Below are 17,705 nucleotides of genomic sequence, written 5' to 3'. Positions count from 1 at the left end.
AAAAAAAAAAATTAGACAAATAGACAAACCATATTAACACTAATAATGTTAAGCTCTTTATCCAGATCAAACAGTGCTGCAATCATGACTTTGACAATATGTGTCTTGTCAACTTTTCAAGTTTTTACTCACTTGGGCTTCACAAAAGAGTGCAGGCCATCTGTCTGTTAGTTCAGCAATGGGAGGAGCTGAATTCACAATTTCTTCACACCTGAGTGCAAAGGTGCGCTGCATATGTTGATGGATCATAATCATATCTCTATCAATCACTGTCTTCTTGAACTGCTCCACCATCTCATGCCTCTGGTTCTCCAGAAAAGAAGTTATCTGCACTTGTGTGCATTGTATGTTGAGTAAACATTTGTTTGAAATTTGCAGGCCCTAAATGGACATGGCACTGTTTCTTTCAGAGCGTCACACAGGCTGCCTCTGGGATACATGTGAGAGAAAACGTGCAGATCTGAGAACAGCACTCTGTGTGCCTCTATATTCTGCGAGTGGAATTAGGGAAAAACAACCCACATGCACAGTTTGCCAGACCCTCTGGAGACAGTGATATGCAGCTTATTCCTGCAGTAAGAACAGCCTGTGATTTCTCCACTTAGCTAAGGAATATGTCTTATAACCGCTGTGGATCGCACAGACTGGACTTAAGAGTAATTGGGTGTACGTGTGTTAATTAGCAGCAGCCTGTGAGCGGCAACCCCCGTTAACCTTGCCATTTGTTTTGAATAACGTAACATTTTTTCACCAATGTATTTCCCTAATAATGTTCGTTGAGTGGAGAACGTGACTGAAAGCGCCAAATCGAGCCCAGTCTAAGCTGTAGCCAGCATTAGTTTAAAGTTAACGTTACCATATAAAATCTAACATTTTCATGCACATTCTCTCTCTAGCTACATAATGTTTAACAGTTAGCTAGGTAATTACCTTGTTGTGCGATTTTATATTAATGTAACATCAGTTAACGTTACGTTTAACGTTAACGCCTTAACCAGTCCCTCCAGGATTTCGCGATTGCGCCAATTCACACAAATTCAACCAATCACCGCGACTTTGGTGCAACTCGCAATTTTGACCAATCACTGCAACTTTTCTGCAACTTTGACCAATCATCGCTGTCTCCTGCGAAGCGTCGGGATACGTCAGCAAACTCACTTCCTTGTTTTGTTCAGAAGATGCAGCAGCAGACGTGTGTGCTGCCAACGTCTCACATTTACCTACAAAAAGAACAGCAAAGGACCGCGAAAAACAGTATCCAGATGTTCTTTACCAAAGCGGGGGTAAACAGAGTCCAGATGTTCTTTACCAAAGCGGGGGTAAACAGAGTCCAGATGTTCTTTACCAAAGCGGGGGTAAACAGAGTCCAGATGTTCTTTACCAAAGCGGGGGTAAACAGAGTCCAGATGTTCTTTACCAAAGCGGGGTAAACAGAGTCCAGATGTTCTTTTAAACCAATGTTCTTTACCAAAGCGGGGTAAACAGAGTCCAGATGTTCTTTACCAAAGCGGGGGTAAACAGAGTCCAGATGTTCTTTACCAAAGCGGGGGTAAACAGAGTCCAGATGTTCTTTACCAAAGCGGGGGTAAACTGAGTCCAGATGTTCTTTACCAAAGCGGGGGTAAACAGAGTCCAGATGTTCTTTACCAAAGCGGGGGTAAACAGAGTCCAGATGTTCTTTACCAAAGCGGGGGTAAACAGAGTCCAGATGTTCTTTACCAAAGCGGGGGTAAACAGAGTCCAGATGTTCTTTACCAAAGCGGGGGTAAACTGTTTTGCAAGACGTGCAACAATTTAGACTTTAACGATTTAAAAGTCGCTGAAGTTGCTGCCGTTTCAATCCTGGCTGTCGGCTCTCTGCAGCGGGTGGGGCTACTGCTCCGTTCCCTCCGCGACTGACGCTTGCACACACACAAACACACACACACAGACAGACACACAAACAACACACACACACACACAGACACACACACAAACAACACACACGGTGGATGCAGGAGAAAAAGGAGATGAGACGACACGATCACCTGCAGGGGTTTTCAAACTAGAGAGGAGAGCAGCCAGGGAGTTATTTCAGAATGTTTTAAAATTTGCATAAAAAAAAGACGTGTAATCTGAGGTTGTTGTCTGATTATTTAAATCATGAAAACATTGTTCAGGTTCCAGATCTAGATTTAAAGATGGAGCTCTCATCTAAATCTATTTTTCTAAACAATCACCAGATGAAAAGAATGGCCGAGTGTGAGTCCTCCTGCAGACTAGCTGCGTGGCCCGATCCGGCACCTCTCCTTAAACTTAACCTGTCTCTCTTAGTCATGCTGTTATAATTCTAGACTGCCGGGGAAGTTCCTTCCTTCCTTGGACACCTTTTTGTGTACTTCCATTCACATTCTGTCACCATGGTGCGTGTGTGTGTGTGTGTGTGTGTGTGTGTGTGTGTGTGTGTGTGTGTGTGTGTGAGTGTGTGTGTCTATGTGTGTGGCGATGCCCACTCCGAACAGGCTGGCAATGGACCGGTACTCCCCGGACCGGGCCAGCCACCACAGCGTGATGGCCAGGCGGCGCCGGCACTTGATAGCCGGGCCGTTCCGATCCAGCAGGAAGTCAAAGGTCTCCCGGGACACACGGAACTGAGCCTGGTAACAATCAGTTATAGAACCGGAGTTACCTCAGGTAATGTAATCTGTAATTTACACAGACAGACAGTCAGACAGTCAGACAGTCAGAGAGAGAGAGAGACAGACAGACAGACAGACAGACAGACAGGCAGAAATATGACTCCTAATGTTTATAAATATGGGTATAATAATATATAATATGTATATTGTATTTTATATGTATGTAAAGAGCTTCCACTCGTCCTCTTCGAAGGTCTGGGCCGGGGTCCGAAAAGACTCAAGTAAAGTACAAGTACCTCAACATCTGGACTCAAGTACAGGACTGGAGTACATGTACTCAGTCACATTACAACAAAGATAAAGATAAGATAAAGATAGACAGAAGTAAACTTCTTATAACAGTGGAAATAATGGAAGGACTCTTGGTGACAGACAGACAGACAGACAGACAGACAGACAGACAGGCAGGCAGACCTGCAGACCTGCAGGCACACAGCGATACAGACAGACAGACAGAAATATGACTCCTAATGTTTATGGATATAATAATAAAATATAATAATAAAGACCTTCCACTCGTCCTGGTCGAAGGTCTGGGCCTGGGCCCAGAAGGTGTGACCGGTGTTCTGACGATCTATGCTGCCTTGCCAAAAAACGCTACCGTAGCGCAAATCGATAGTAGAGTCTATCGAGTCGCGCTGCCCTAAATGTGCTTCCTGATGTGTTCCCATTTCCAATTGTGCAGGCAGGCTGAATCCCATAGAGGTATAACTCTAACAGTATTGACATCTTATGTTTATTTGAGAATATTTGGATACTCCATTATATATTTATTGAATATTTCAGTGGTAGCATATTCTGATATGACAAATATACCCTATCAAATAATGCTCCCCCAACAGAATCATTATATATTGCACCACTACTCACTCCATGTGCACTGTTAAGAGATAAGGAGCATATTTTGATATTCTTTAAATTATATTTGTTGAATATTTCAGTGGTAGCGTATTCTGATAGAAAAATATACCCTATCAAAAGGCACAATGAATAAATGATTTATTAGATATTACTCCATTAACCACAGTATCGACCACATGTCCGACCGCAAGGATGCATAGATTTATGGGCGGGGAATCAGACCACGCTTGTGGGTCGTGCGCATGCGCAGAACCGCTAAGTAGCACATCTCGATAGGTAGCATAGATCGACAGAACACCGGGGCTCCGGTTCCGGACCCAGACGTGTCTGCTGCTGCTGGCCGAGATGAGGCTGAGGATGGCGGTGATGGAGGACAGCAGGAAGGCCCTCCTCCTCCGGAGATACTGCCTCCTCCTCCGGTCCCGCTGCACCATCTCCCGGGCCCTGCCCCGCCTCAGCACGGCCGCCTGGAGCCGCCACAGCTCCGACAGCCCGGTACCGGACACCGGGGGGGCACCGGGGGTACCGGGGGTACCGGGGGCCCGGACAGGCTGACCACGGAGCAGAGCAGAGGTAAACAAACTTAACGTCGCCTCTTTATGACGTTGAATTCTCTTGTGTGTATCTTTTAAATATTTATTTGTAATTAAATGTAATAATCTACGAGATGTATGCTTAAGATTGTAAGTTCTTCAATGTTTATTTTTTTTAAACTTTATTGAACAAACCATTTGCACCTTCTCATTTCTATAGCTGTTTGTGGTCTGCTTTGTGTTGCAGCTCCACCCTGTGGATCCATGGAGTACTGCAGCTATTAACACGTTTCTAAACAACAATAGAAGTTGTTATCATGTTTATAAAGTTATCAGCTGTTTCTCATATTCTAACAGATACATATTTGGTTTGTAACAAACAGAAAGAAGATCTAAACACATTAGCCTATGTCTACAGCAGCTTCATATTTCATCTTGTATATGAAGCTTCTACAAAATTATTAAAGTAAACACAGGAAACTAATCCTCATTGTCTGTTTTGTTTGTTTTTGAGTTTATTACAGTTTGATGTGTGACCCTGCTAGTTTTATCTTTACATGTCTGAACACAGACACATGAAGTCAACCTGTCAAACCTCTCCCAAATCTCTGCTGAAGCAACGTTATCTCCAGAACTCATCTTCTGCAGCTCCTCTACCAAAACCTAACCTTCAGGGAACGTTCCTACCAGCAGATAGACTTTATTCTCCCTGTAGGAGATGTTTTCTACCAGCAGATAGACTTTATTCTCCCTGTAGGAGATGTTTTCTACCAGCAGATAGACTTTATTCTCCCTGTAGGAGATACTTTCTACCAGCAGATAGACTTTATTCTCCCTGTAGGAGATACTTTCTACCAGCAGATAGACTTTATTCTCCCTGTAGGAGATACTTCCTACCAGCAGATAGACTTTATTCTCCCTGTAGGAGATGTTTTCTACCAGCAGATAGACTTTATTCTCCCTGTAGGAGATGTTTTCTACCAGCAGATAGACTTTATTCTCCCTGTAGGAGATACTTTCTACCGATTCTACGAATGAAGTGAAAGAAAAAACCAGGAGTGAGTCGGTTTATTGACGTATGGCACTCGATTCTCCCGGCTCAGTGACACGAGTCGGGTTAATTAACCGGCTCTTCGGTCAGTTCGTCAACACTATAACCAGAAACGGCGAACAGTTAGCTCTGAAAAGAAAAAATGAAATAACATCCTGAAAAGTCATTTATTTTTCTTTCTTTTGATGGTGGTGTCTGAAAACTTTTGTCTGTTGACATAGAGGGAGAAATGGCGCTGAAAGAAAAAAAACGTACCGTGGGACGGTGTGGCGGTCTGTGAGAGAGACAGCGTGGGTGCGACGGAGGAGCCGTGTGCTTCCGTTCTGTTCGCCGTAGAAGAGAGAGAGTGGTGGACTCTGGACTTCAGGCCTGACTTTGGATTTCCATTTCTACTATCTCACCAGTAAGGTCTTTCCCTCCCGTGGATTTGGAGCATCGTGTCGGATGCATTTTTTTTGTTTAGACTGAGCTCAAACAGGTACTGGGTTGTGCACAACTAAATTTAAGAGACTATTGCTGCAGCAAAACTTAAAAAATGTGGTTTCTGGCCAGAACATATTTTGTTGACAAAGGTATTTTGGGGTGGGAAATGGGAGTGTAATATGCATTGTTGATCGTTTTCAATAATACTATTTTTTTTTTTTAAAAGAGTTACTGTGTGTTGGTGTTTTCATTCTCTTGTGTGAAGTCAATAATCATCTACAGCCAAAAAGAAATTAGTATTAAGTGTCAGTGTATTTGATCCCTCGAACCAGGACATTACTAAAAGTATTGAAGTAGTGATCCCAGACCTTGAGTAATTTTTTTTTTTGCAGGTAAATGTTGAAGGCTGATTAGAACCTGCTTACACTGTCACTTGTCCTCTTTGAGCTTGGGAGTGAGAATAAAAGAACATGAATAATAACAGGCTACATTGTATTACAGATATGCTTACAGTGTGTATTGAAGTCACTTACTTATTTTTCTAGTTTTTGTCCAGTCATGCTTGTTCTGTATGAACATTAATTGTAGAAAGATATTTAGAATTAGACATAGCTTATGGAGATCTTTGCATATGATTGTAAAACATATTCTCACATTTGAAATGAAGCCTAGTCCTTAGGGTAAATTTCCCGAGGAACAAGAATTCCCTCTGCTCACTTTTAAGGCGAAGTAGACTAAATAATAAAATATTTTATTTATATAGTGCTTTACAGGCTACTCAAAGACACTTTACTGTAAAACCAGCACATTTAGCGCATAAAAACATATACAGCAATAAAACCAACACATAAAACAAGCATATTAAAGCAATTAAAACAGAATGTACAATTTTGTAAAAACGTGGAGTGACTAAGTAGATTTCAGTTGGTCCGCTATTGTCTGTTGGGCTTTTTCTCTCCGTTTGATAACAGCCGTATTTCCCTTTTTGCATATTATATGTTTCACCTCCTCGTAAATTTCCATTAGAAGCTGCTGCTCAGCGGGTGAAACATATGCTGCACACGTCTTCTCCAGTTCTGCATCAGTGAATCTGGGATCGATACCGTGGTCTATTTAAGAAAGCCATGAACGTGCACTTATCCCAGCTATGTACACCTGGCTGATACAGCTTCACCTACTTATCCTGGCTCGGCAAACGTGCAACCGATTAAGCCGCGATGAGCGGATCACACTAAGTCAAGCTGCACTTTTTCAGTTATCCTGGATTTCTTTATTCTACTTTTGTGCAACAGGCCCCAGTTCATCTTTAAGTATTTTACTGGTGAAAGTGGTTCTGGGATCAGTTCCTAAAAAGGTTTCAGGGGGCTGACTTTGGTCTGATGCTCCTTAACCTTAGTCAGAGAAACCTTTCCTCCATTAGGCAGAAGATCTCGGAGGACTTCCAGATGAATGTATTCCTCTCCTCCAACATGAACCTGCAAGAACAAAAGAGGAAAATTAGACGTCTAAACACATGGATTCATCTTGATCTTATGTTTTTGAGCAGTGAGGACGTGGTTAACTGTTGTTTACTACACACACACACACACACACACACACACACACACACACACACACACACACACACACACACACACACACACAGACCTGCCATGATTCAACAGCATGTCACTAATAATTCAACCTGTATATTAAAAACATCTATGTACCTTGATGAGGTAGTTGGTTCCTATTACAAGATAACAAACATATTCCCTCCTGTATTTAACTGCTTTGAATGCCCCATAATCCTCTCCTGTCTTTTTCTCCACCTGGTGCTTCACCTGTGTATGAAGGAAATAAATATGAAGTAAATTCAGACCTTGGGTGGGGAGGTTGTGAAGAATGAAGGTAGAGAGAAGCTCACCTGATGACAAAGATCCTGAACGTTCTTAGTTGCGGGGGCTATTTGACCGAATCCTCCATCCTTGGTTGCCATTGTGTCGAGGTCTGCTGAAGTTAACAGAGAAGTCAACTGTCAGCTTGTTCGTGTCTCAACTGTTTATCACATATGCATGTACAGTATTTATAGAGATATACAGAGAAATACACCTTTAAATAATAATAATAATAATAATAATAATATACATAATTCAGATTTTCATTGTTGTACAGAACTAAAATTCAAAAACTAATATTGTTTTGATGTGAAATGATGATGCAGCATTAAGAGTGTTGACCTGAACTAAAACATTAACAGTGTAGACTTATCACATTAACATTTAATTCAAATAAACAATGTCTAAGTCTTATGTAGGTGTTCACACTAATGAACAATCAGTTCAGTAAAGTCATGTTACTAAGTTAACACACACACACACACACACACACACACACACGTGCAGACACACACACACACACACACACACACACAGACATAACATCACAGGTGTGTCCGTCTCACCTCTGAGCAGCTGCTCCACACTTCTCTCCGGCTCGCACACCAGGACCAAGCTGCAGCCGATAAGGGCCGTCCCGCAGCCGAGCAGTGGTGCAGCGAGGCACAGAGTGGCCCCAACGAGGGCCCCGACGAGGGCCCCGACGAGGGCCCCGACGAGGGCCCCGACGAGGGCCCCGACGAGGGCCCCGACGAGGGCCGCGAAGGTCCAGTTCCCCTCTTTAAACCTCCGGAGCACCGTGAGGAAGAACATGGCTGCAGCTCCCACACAGAAACAGGAAGGGATGTCCATCTTCTGTCTGTCTCTCTCTCTGGTGAGTGTGTGTCTCTCTGTGTGTGTGTATGTATGTGTGTGTGTGTCTCTCTGTGTGTGTGTATGTATGTGTGTGTGTGTCTCTGTGTGTGTGTGTATGTGTGTGTGTGTGTCTCTGTGTGTGTGTTTAATCTGCAGGTGTGTTTCCTGAAACCTTTGTGTACACCAATAAAAAACAACAACATTGGATTATAATTTTCTTCGCCTTCTAGATCTTAATGAGAAGTGCTGAGAGTAAATAAATGACATATTTTACCATACAGCTGTTGTTCTCAGTGTGTGTGTGTCCGTCCTCGGTGTGTCGGAGGATGTCTAGTCTGCAGGTAACCAGGTGTGTTTCCTGAAACCTGTTCTTCTTCTGCAGCAGCCAAACATATTTCTCATTCTGTCTGCTGAAGTTAAGTTAGTAGAGAAGTCAACTGTCTGCTTGTTCGTGTCTCAACTGTTCATGACATATGCATGTAAAGTATTTATAGAGAGTAACCCCCCCCCCACACACACACACACACACACACAAGAGAAATACACCTGGTTCCCCTGCATGTTGGGTGGAGCTATAGGAGGAACAACAATCGATCTCATGAATTCCTTTCGAAATTTTTGAAGTTATAGTATATAATATATAATAATAATATATATATACATAATAATTCAGATTTTCATTGTTGTACAGAACTTAAATTCCCAAAACGAATATTGTTTTGATGTGAAATGATGATGCAGCATTAAGAGTGTTGAGCTGAACTAAAACATTAACAGTGTAGACTTCTCACATTAACATTTAATTCATATAAACAATGTCTAAGTTTTAAGTAGGTGTTCAAACTAATGAATAATCAGTTCAGTAAAGTCATGTTACTAAGGTAACACACACACACACACACACACACACACACACACACACACACACACACACACACACACACACACACACACACACACACACACAAACAGAAACATCACACACACAGACACACACACACACACACACAATACATCCAGTCTAATCCTAGCATCATTTATCACAACATCTCAATGAATAATTTCATAATGAAATCATGAACTTTCTTCATGTGACTTTCCTGGTATCAGACCTGATGATCTATAAGATCAACCTTTGGTCTGTTGTTGTTCAGCAGAGTCAAAGCATCCGCTTTAATATTTGGGATTTTAATCTGCTGGCTGCATTGACTTGTTGTGATTTAAAATTATAAATAAAGTTGATTTGAATACTGGAGCAATTTCAGAGATAGTTGTTCCCATCAGTCATAGAAACTAACCTTTAACTCCACTTATAGAGACCTGGAACATAACAACTGGGTTGTCATGCACTGTTTGATATTTTAACATCAAGAAATACAGCAAATAAAGACAGGAGACTGGTTTGATAAAAAACTGTTCTTTTCTAACTTTTAATAACTGTGAGTAAGAGAGTGTTTCCTTCTATAGGAACCTTACCTGCTAAAGAATGATATGTGTTTTTGGCACGAGGTGAAGGACGAAGTTTGTATTTTAAAAAAGCAGTTTGACTTGAAAACTCACACACACACACACACAACACACACAGAGAGAGACACACACACACACACACACACACACACACACACACACACACACACACACACACACACACACAGACAGACACAGACAGCCACAAAGACACATACACACACAGAGAGACACACTCACAAAGACACATACACACACAGAGAGACACACTCACACAGACACACACACACACAAACATACTCAGAAAAACACACAGAAACACACAATGGAAATATGTCTTTGGGCTTTATTGTGTACTGTTTCATATTTTGATATTTAAGTGGCCAAATTAAATCAATCAATCACACACACACACACACACACACACACACACACACACACACACACACACACACACACTTTCAGTACATTAATTCTAATCCTAGCATCGTTTATTACAGAATTTCAATGAAGAATTTCATAATGACTGCATAGAAACCACACCTGCTAAAGAATGATAGAGTTCTTGGCAGGAGTTTAAGGAAGAAGACACACACACACACACACACACACACACACACACACACACACACACACACACACACACACACACACACACACACACACACACACACACACACACACACACACACAGACAGACACACACACACACACACACACACACACACACACACACACACACACACAGACACACACACACACACACACACTCACTCACTCACACACACACCAGAGATGGGGGACTTGAGTCTGAGACTTCTGTAGTTCAAACAACTGTGAACTGTAGTTGAAAATTCAGTTATAACGGCCCACGTATTAAAGTTTTTTTGGATTCCTAAACGACACACACACACACAACTGGAGTAACGTGTGAAAAACTCTAACTATAGTCTACACAGCAGCAGTTCATGTGGACCAGACTCTAGTTGGTTTCTCATCGCTTGAACACAGTTTTCTAAACTCTCCACACTTATCTCATGACTTTAACCTCAACCTGCACAACACTGTAGATCTACAGCACTTTGTTCAGATGCTAACACACTGCTGTCAACACTGTTAACCACACATTCAACACAGAATAGATCTCAGTCTGGTGCCTATCAAACACTGCTGATTGGGATTTTAGCTGAAAGCCTCAGCAGGTGTCTTGTTTTAGACTAGTTAGTGAACATATATGGTATTTATACAGAGAAAGATCAGAAAGACTTTTTTTGTATACACACACCAAATAAGAATGAAACAAATATACACTGTACTGTTTGAGAGAAACAGGTAAAAGATCAAAGATACCAACATGTCCAGGTAAGATGTCTGAGGTTATGTACACAGCTATAAAAAAAGTGAAAACACTATATCTTTACAATAGTAAAACTGTGTTCTTACTGATTTTCAGAAAGTAATGGAGGGGAAAGCAATAGAAACACCATATTCATTAGTATTTAGAGATGACGCAGACATCCAATGTGATGAAGAAAACTTGTCACATGATGCTGGAGAGAGGCAGGATTAGTCACACTATTCTTTGGTACTGTTACGTATGGACCTTTAGTTTTTTTACCCAGTAATTCCATAAATTACTAGAGACAAAATACTTTATTGAAGAAGACTGCTGATTTCCATTCCTTCTTGTTTACCTTATGTAAAAATTGGTATTTTATACAATCTATATTTTTTCCTTAAATAAACTATTGAGTAGTGTCAGGTCACTCAAATTGTTCAAACTGTAAAGATGAAAACGTTTGTAATTTCTGTATTGGTGTTTGATGCTAGTGTTTTTACCCTCAGTGTGTTCTGAGTGACAGTGTGTGTTATCTCAGTGTGTGTGTGTGTGTGTGTGTGTGTGTGTTATCTCAGTGAGGCTTGTGCATAGTGTTTGGCTGCACTGAGCCTGTTTTGAGACGTGTGTTAAGAGTTGTGTTGCTGTGAATGAGTTTTGCAGCTGATGTGAACTGTTTAGTTCAGGTGACTGTAGGTAGTGCAGACTGGAGTTAGAGTTTTGCACACGTGTCTCCAGTTGTGCCCACTGTTGTTTAGCAATTGGAAAAAAAACTGTAATAAAGTGTCAGGTTTAAATCAGGCTCATAATTCCAGTTACAGTTTTTGCCCATTGCTTACATACTAAAAACGAATGCTTAGATCAAAGCCTCAAAACCTGAACTTCTTGTAGCATACCTTAAACACAGTGTAACCTTACCTTAAACACAGTGTAACCATACCTTAAACACAGTGTAACTATACCTTAAACATACCTTAAACACAGTGTAACTTAAACCTTAAACACAGTGTAACCATACCTTAAACACAGTGTAACAGTGTAATACCTTAAACACAGTGTAACTATACCTTAAACACAGTGTAACCATACCTTAAACACAGTGTAACCATACCTTAAACACAGTGTAACCATACCTTAAACACAGTGTAACCATACCTTAAACACAGTGTAACCATACCTTAAACAGTGTAACCATACCTTAAACACAGTGTAACCATACCTTAAACACAGTGTAACCATACCTTAAACACAGTGTAACCATACCTTAAACACAGTGTAACCATACCTTAAACACAGTGTAACCATACCTTAAACACAGTGTAACCATACCTTAAACACAGTGTAACCATACCTTAAACACAGTGTAACCATACCTTAAACACAGTGTAACCATACCTTAAACACAGTGTAACCATACCTTAAACACAGTGTAACCATACCTTAAACACAGTGTAACCATATAGTAACCATACCTTAAAACACAGTGTAAACACAGTGTAACCATACCTTAAACACAGTGTAACCATACCTTAAACACAGTGTAACCATACCTTAAACACAGTGTAACCATACCTTAAACACAGTGTAACCATACCTTAAACACAGTGTAACCATACCTTAAACACAGTGTAACCATACCTTAAACACAGTGTAACCATACCTTAAACACAGTGTAACCATACCTTAAACACAGTGTAACCATACCTTAAACACAGTGTAACCATACCTTAAACACAGTGTAACCATACCTTAAACACAGTGTAACCATACCTTAAACACAGTGTAACCATACCTTAAACACAGTGTAACCATACCTTAAACACAGTGTAACCATACCTTAAACACAGTGTAACCATACCTTAAACACAGTGTAACCATACCTTAAACACAGTGTAACCATACCTTAAACACAGTGTAACCATACCTTAAACACAGTGTAACCATACCTTAAACACAGTGTAACATACCTTAAACACAGTGTAAACTTAAACACAGTGTAACCATACCTTAAACACAGTGTAACCATACCTTAAACACAGTGTAACCATACCTTAAACACAGTGTAACCATACCTTAAACACAGTGTAACCATACCTTAAACACAGTGTAACCATACCTTAAACACAGTGTAACCATACCTTAAACACAGTGTAACCATACCTTAAACACAGTGTAACCATACCTTAAACACAGTGTAACCATACCTTAAACACAGTGTAACCATACCTTAAACACAGTGTAACCATACCTTAAACACAGTGTAAACTTAAACACAGTGTAACCATACCTTAAACACAGTGTAACCATACCTTAAACACAGTGTAACCATACCTTAAACACAGTGTAACCATACCTTAAACACAGTGTAACTATAGCTTAAACACAGTGTAACCATAGCTTAAACACAGTGTAACCATACCTTAAACACAGTGTAACCATACCTTAAACACAGTGTAACCATACCTTAAACACAGTGTAACCATACCTTAAACACAGTGTAACCATACCTTAAACACAGTGTAACCATACCTTAAACACAGTGTAACCATACCTTAAACACAGTAAACACAGTGTAACCATACCTTAAACACAGTGTAACCATACCTTAAACACAGTGTAACCATACCTTAAACACAGTGTAACCATACCTTAAACACAGTAACCATACCTTAAACACCATACCTTAAACACAGTGTAACCATAGCTTAAACACAGTGTAACCATACCTTAAACACAGTGTAAACATACCTTAAACAGTGTACAGTGTAACCATACCTTAAACACAGTGTAACCTACCTTAAACACAGTGTAAAACTTAAACAGTGTAACTATAGCTTAAACACAGTGTAACTATACCTTAAACACAGTGTAAACCATAACCATACCTTAAACACATTGTAACCATCTTAAATTTAACTATACTTTGTTTGTAACAATTCTTAAACACACTTAATTAGCTTAAAAAGTGTAACTATACTTAAACACAGTTTTCATTAACATTTGACAAACTTTGTTGCGAAACACAAAACATTTTCATTACATTCTCCTCTTGTCTTTGGGAAAACACTCTGTTCAAAATGCAAAACTCATCTGGCAATTATAGGAACTTACATACACACCAGAACACCAATCGGTCTGAGCCTTAGCACCACAGATAGGCCTCAGGGAAACCATTTAGAGAACTCTGTAAGCATGGAGGCAACGAGAGTCAGAGTAGGGGAGGACAAAGAGAGAGAGAGAGAGGAGTCGGACACACACACGCAAACGCACACAGACGCACACACAGACACACACAAACATAAACATACACACACACACACACACACACACACACACACACACACACAACAAGTACATGTTCTTTTTATTCCCAATAGCAATTTACAGTATCCAGTAATAGTTTTTTTTTACTTTTGTTTTGTTTCTAAATTTGATGATATGTGATTATATTTTTCTTTATTTCTGTAAGAATGTTTGTTTTTTGTAAAAACTTGTTTGATTACTGCAGAAATTCTACTTTTGAGTTTTACAGAATACTGCGTCTGAGAAAATGACGATAAAAATAAAAACACAAAGACTGCAGTGTTTTATATGAAGTCCATCAGTGTGTTGCTGGTGATATGAAAGAGGAATTCATATGATGCTTGTGTGTATGGTTTTGTTGCAAGAATTTCATTTTTAGAAAAGAGTGTTAAGTTTTGATTTTTTTTTGATGAATTGCAGTGTTTCATTTTGTCATAGATGTGAGTTGTTACAGTTTTTTCCAACTGCTTACACACGTTTTCAAAACTGTTTCCTTTTTTCAAAACGGCACACACAATTCCTAAAACTGCACACACAAAATACAAAATGCCTCACATCTCCTTCAAAATGAAACACTGCATTCAAAATACCATAAACACATCTCAAAATGAAGCATTTGCATCAAATGGCAAAAAACACTTTTTTCATTATAGTAAATTTTTGGATATACCATGTACACACTGTTGTTCTAAATCTAAAGCTCTTTTATCTTTCATAGGATTATATCTACATTTACAATGTTCTAGAGAGAAAGTCATCTGCTGAGAGGGGATGAAAAGTGCACCTGTAAAAAACAATCTAATGTTACAGTAAAACAGAAAATATTTATTGGGCAAAACATCCCGTTAGTAAGAGTAGCTCAGTGTTGTTTACAGTAGCATGAAACAAGAAAACAATAGTACAAACAAATGTAAACCAAAGATATCATTTTTAGAATAAAGAACATGTGCGTGTGTGTGTGTGTGTGTGTGTGTGTGTGTGTGTGTGTGTGTGTGTGTGTGTGTGTGAGTGTTTGTGCGTGCTTGTGTGTTGGGGCGGGGTTGTGTGTGGGGGGGACAGAATTGTATGCACTTTGTGTAAAACAAAGTCTGATTGATTTGTAATGCTGAAATAGTTATTATTAGATAGTTGCATGCAGTATGGACACCACTGTAAAGCTACTCAAGATGGGCTTCTCTCCCTGATCTCATCAGAGATGACTCCAAACAGGTAATCTGACCTTTGACCTCTGTATAGGCCTATACTAAAGCAGTGATTGGTTAGTGTTCAGTTATGACATAATGTGTTTGCACATGTGAGGAGTGTGTGTGTGCCCTGGTAAATAAGTGTAGCATTTTGATTGGTTGTGTTTAGAAAAGGAAAGCAAGTCACTTCCTGTTAGATTTTTGTGTCTTAGGTAGAGAATTGTGTTTAGTGTTTTGAAAAAAGTGTTTTATGCAATAGGAAACTGAGTGAAAGGCTGAGAAATAGCTTATGGTTTTGGAGATTTGCTGTGTAGTTTATCACTTTGAGAGAGAGGTTTCAAAAATCATGTGACATGAAAAGTAAGCAGTTGGAAAAAAGTGTAATCTCCAAGTGCTATGTCTGATTGGCTTGTGTGTAGAGCAAAAAGTGTGTAAGCAATAGGCAAAAACTGAAATGTGTCGGGCTGGGCCACGCACAAAGTACACAGGCTCGGGTTGGGTCGGGCTTGATTATTTGGGATCTAAACATCCTCTCTGTCAGTCACTTCTCTAACTGGGGAGTTTGTCTGTTTTATGTGTAATTATTGTACTATGACTATGTTTTATGTGTAATTATTATACTATGACTATGTTTTATGTGTGATTATTGTACTATGACTATGATTTATGTGTAATTATTGTGCTATGACTAACTGGTAACATGTGTTTTATTGAACCAAAAACAATATAAAATCCTATGACCGATACTTAGAATATCTGTGATCTAGATTCATGCTTTTATATCTATGATGAGAAGTGTGTAAATATTTGTAAAAAAGAGAAAAGAGAAGTTATTTTATGGAGGTGATGGAAGTGAAGTGCCTTTATTTTTTACCTCTGAATCTGTTTTTATGATGTTTAAAATCTCTGATGTAATAAAATGTTCAACGTAATGTTGTAGTGTGTGTGTCTGTATGTGTGTGTGTGTTTGTGTGTGTGTGTTTGTGTATGTGTGTGTGTGTCGATACTAGATGGAGCTGTGGGAGAATATTAATTTTTTTATTTATAGGTTTATTTTTGGGTCTTAACTCTTGTGTTGTCTTTGTCAGAAATTTTGGGTTTCTTTCTTTCTTGTCTTCCTGTTGATCATGTGTGCTGTAAATCTTAAGACTTATCACCCAACTCTGTGTTCCACCTTCCATCCAACTTATTCCCTCTAGTTTGGAATTCATGGTCAATGAACCTCAATTTTATGAAATGAGATCAGATTTTACCGGAGGCTGTATTACCGAGGGTCAGCGGCGCTGCGCCCGGGCTCTGCAGCACCGGAGCCGGCTTGGATCAGCGGTGCCCCATATATACAGTATCTATGGTAACCCATATATACAGTATCTATGGCAACCCATATATACAGTATCTATGGCAACCAAACTTTACTGGTGAGACAAACGTGTGACGGTCAGGAAGACGTCAAAGTCAAAAGTAGGCTATGCACTATTGAGTCTACTTAAGTAAAGTACAGATACATGAAAAATGTACTTAAGTACAGTAACAAAGAATTTGTACTTTGTTACATTCTACCACTGCATATTGGCCCTATAAATAGCGATCAATCACCAAATAATGCAGGATTTAATCAGTTTAATTGCTGATGTAAATTGAAGTGTTAGTGGTTTTTTTTGCATAATATGATTTCTTTTTCAACAAATGATCAGAAATACATTACAGTACAATACTATCATTGTAAATGACTTTAGAATTTGATGACAAATTGTCATCACTCAAATGTACGTAAGAGTGCTTTTCAGTGTTCGTAGATTTTGTTCTTAGCTAAGAACAAATCCAAGTTAAGAAAACATTAGTGAATGTCAGAATCTTCGTAAAAAGTGCATAAGAAGGGTTTAAGAACACATTTCTTCGTAAGAACAGTTGGTGAATGAGGCCCATTGTGAGCAAACAGGAAAATTAATTCTGTAAAAGAAATCTAAATAATTTTAAAGCTTTAATCTTAGTACATTCCACCAAATCTCTTCATCTCTCTGCGTTAAAACATTCAAAATCAATGTTAAATCATTTCAGAATAAAGAAGCAGAAGATTTTAACATGAGACTGCAGCCTTTAAGTATTTTACTGGTGAGACTGGTTCTGGGATCAGTTT

The 17,705-nt window shown here is 39.5% G+C and overlaps 1 long non-coding RNA gene across 1 annotated transcript; it reads left to right on the top strand.

The window, feature by feature from the left end:
* The first annotated feature begins 3,444 nt into the window (after nt 1-3,444).
* Nucleotides 3,445-4,556, top strand: LOC114560713 (uncharacterized). Its single transcript, XR_003693221.1, has 2 exons — nt 3,445-4,112; nt 4,320-4,556. It is a non-coding gene; the product is annotated as an uncharacterized LOC114560713 (long non-coding RNA).
* Nucleotides 4,557-17,705: the final 13,149 nt, after the last annotated feature.

This window comes from Perca flavescens, chromosome 8 (assembly GCF_004354835.1).
Source record: "Perca flavescens isolate YP-PL-M2 chromosome 8, PFLA_1.0, whole genome shotgun sequence".
Lineage (NCBI taxonomy): Eukaryota > Metazoa > Chordata > Actinopteri > Perciformes > Percidae > Perca > Perca flavescens.
The sequence above is the reverse complement of the archived record's forward strand: the minus strand, read 5'-3'. Positions and strand labels throughout refer to the sequence as shown.